Raw genomic sequence first — 3,100 nt, 5'->3', positions numbered from 1 at the left:
TTTCCTGCCTTTAAAAAAAAAAAAGTATTTTAGTCATGATGCAATTGAATTCTCCAAAAAGCTGCTAATACTGCCATCTAGTGAACAGTGCCTGAGGCAAGGATCATCTCTAAAGTAACTCCAGAAGCTAAGTCCCCTCTTCTTTAATCTCCTTGACACATTACATGCAGAACATTGAGGAAACAATAGAAAGCTGCCAGACTGTGGACTGTTGTAAGAATCAGTCAAACTTCAGAAACAAGCAGAGTGTAGGCTTGCATATGCTTTTGTTCAGCTGTGGACAAAGGCAGGTTAGACGGGTGAAAAATAAACCCTCCTTTGCAACCCAGAACTCATTGTAGGACTTTTGATATATACAAAAAGGAATAGAGGAGGGAGGGAGGGAGGGAGGGAGGGAGGGAGGGAGGGAGGGAGAGAGAGAGAGAGAGAGAGAGAGAGAGAGAGAGAGAGAGAGAGAGAGAGAGAGAGAAATAATAGCAGGGCACACAAATTCTAGATTCCCAAAAGGCAGCGGACTCTGTCCATCTCCAGCCCTGACTGCTGCACAACTGTCCTCACTGAGTGCATGGCCGGTGGCCAGGTCCATGGCTCCCATGTGGTGACCCCCTGTGGTTTTCCTGAGCTAGAGCCCATTTAACCTCAAGGGCCTGCTAACTGCATGGAGTAACTTGTCCCAATTGGCTTAAGAGCACATCATGGTTCATTTTGCTGAATGGGGCTAAGGTCAGGTAGACAATTTCTTTTTTTTTTCCCTAACCTTATAGATGTCTAAATTGTTCCATTTTGTAAAGATAATTGTGTTTGCTTTTATAGTTTAAAGAATTTTGATAAACAAAATGTTTAAAACATTAAAATATTCTTATCCCCGAGATCCAGTTGTGCTTACAAATTTATTTCAAAGAAATAAATGACTACGGTATGAAGACTTCATTCAATAATATCTAATGTGGCAAAGAATTAAGCATAGTCTATACATTTAGCATTAAAACAGTCTACATATTATGGTATGTTAATAAAATTGAATGTTATCATAATTGCAAAGACTCCATAAATAAGCAGAAAAACCCAATACCTCAAAAAATACCGTGTTAAAAAAAAAAAACTAAAGCACACCAAAATGCATACTAAATATACAAACAAAAGCATTTGTTATATGAGAATGGCGAAATTTATAGGTCATTTAAAAACATTTTGTTTTCTTTAACAAATAAACATAAACTACCTGCTAGCCAGTGGTCTACGGGAAATTAATTTTTCTGCAGTTCCAAACTAAGCTATTGATCAGACTACAAGAATTTACAGGCTTAAGTCGTAATGAAAAATCCAGTAAAGGAAATGAGAGAGGAACCATGGATTAAAAGGCAAAATGTATGTGTGCAGATCAATGACTGCCGGATGTATTTACAACGGCTCTGTGGTGCCTGACAATTAAAGCTAAAGAATCCCCTGAGAACTCACAAACAAATCCATTTAAATTAGAAGCAATACGCTTACAGATGCTTTCCCAATTAAAATGCTGTAGCGCCATCATAACCCTGACGCTGCGATTACGGGTTTAATAACAAGGTAGAGTTTTCCTAGATGAAGATGAAGGAAACTGTCTCTCTCTCTCTCTCTCTCTCTCTCTCTCTCTCTCTCTCTCTCTCTCTGGGTCAGGAGTCAAGCTTTCTTCCCTTTGGTTCTCAGAACATAAGAATCTTCAGTGTTCTTACAAGAGCCCCAGTCCCAATGGGCGGCCAGGCAAACAAGAGAGTAGGAGGCCAGCAGTGACCCGCGCAGACAAGAGGCGTGAGTACACGACTATGTGTTATTTCCCATGCTTCCATCCAAGAACAGGCTGTACGGAGGCAATGTGTATGAATGCATCCATTGTGCGTATCACCCGTGCCTTATCCCACTCAAGGTCTAACCCTGGCTTAGGTCACCTCCCTTGGAGACAATCTGTACCATCGAGTGGGGTGGAGGCTATGAAGAAACTATGAGCTGGCTTCATCTAGGTAGCTTCTCAGGTGTGGCTCACCAGGCACGCCCTAATAACTGACACTGTTTAAGAACAAGTTTTGGATGCTGCCTATTCCACTGGCCTGATGAAAGCCCTAGTGACCGACCGCCTTTAACTGAGGGATGACCGTGCCCTCCCTCAGGAGAGGCTGCACAGCGCTGTCAATCCAGCCCACCCCTGCACACCTCCACCATCTCCATCAAAAAACGCTTTCCAGGACCCTCTTCCCTTCACATGGTCTGAAACAATGGCCTTGTCCCATAGATAACACTGGCCAATAGAGATAAAAGAGGTTTTTGTTGTTGCTCTTGTTTAGTTACTCCTTATTACTTTGTATCCCAGGCTGATCCTGGACTCACTGGGGTAGTGTTGGCTGGCCTCTCATACACAATCCTTCTGGCTCAACTTTCTCAAGCGCTGGGATAACAACTGTGAGGTACCATATCCAACCCCATAGGAGGTTTTTAAAAATCTTTTAGGCCTTTAAGAATATATACAAATATATACAAATGCTGATTTTAAAAAAAAGAATCATCAAAAAACCCTAAAAAGTCTCTGTGTGTGTATGTTTGTGTGTGCACACATATGTACAGTATAAGGTTGTGTGTGTATGTGCACGCGCGCATGCACACACGCGCACCTGTTGGAGTGGGTATACCAGTGTGTGTATGGAAACCAGAGGTAAACATTGTGTGTCTTTCACTACTCCTGTTCCCCTTATCTTTTCAGACAGCGGCTCTCACTCAACTTAAGAGTTTACGGATTGGCTAGACTAGCTGGCCAGTGAGCTCCAGAGATTTGGTTATCTCCAATTCCACCCTGCCAAACATGTGCAAGCATGCCTGGGTTTTTTTTTTTTTAAAAAACATGGATTGGAACTCAAGTGTTCACGCTTGTGCAGCAGGCACTTTGCAGACTAAGCCACCCCCAGGCCCAAGTCACACTTGCTATAATTTTGAACGTTTCATCCATCCTGCTAAGATTTCATAGTATCTGATAATCACACAGAGACATTGCCACATGAGAAACCACCAGTGTTACGCTTCAGACAGCCAAGAGCAGCAGGCACAGGAGGAAGGGGATGGTTTCAGGGTGCTT

At 42.6% G+C, this 3,100-nt stretch overlaps 1 non-coding gene across 1 annotated transcript; it reads left to right on the top strand.

Moving 5' to 3' along the window:
• The first annotated feature begins 249 nt into the window (after nucleotides 1–249).
• On the top strand, nucleotides 250–370 carry LOC119806110. Its single transcript, XR_005284141.1, has one exon. It is a non-coding gene; the product is annotated as a small nucleolar RNA SNORA40 (small nucleolar RNA).
• Nucleotides 371–3,100: the final 2,730 nt, after the last annotated feature.

This window comes from Arvicola amphibius, chromosome 1 (genome assembly GCF_903992535.2).
Source record: "Arvicola amphibius chromosome 1, mArvAmp1.2, whole genome shotgun sequence".
Lineage (NCBI taxonomy): Eukaryota > Metazoa > Chordata > Mammalia > Rodentia > Cricetidae > Arvicola > Arvicola amphibius.
This window is presented reverse-complemented; position numbering and strand designations above follow the sequence as displayed.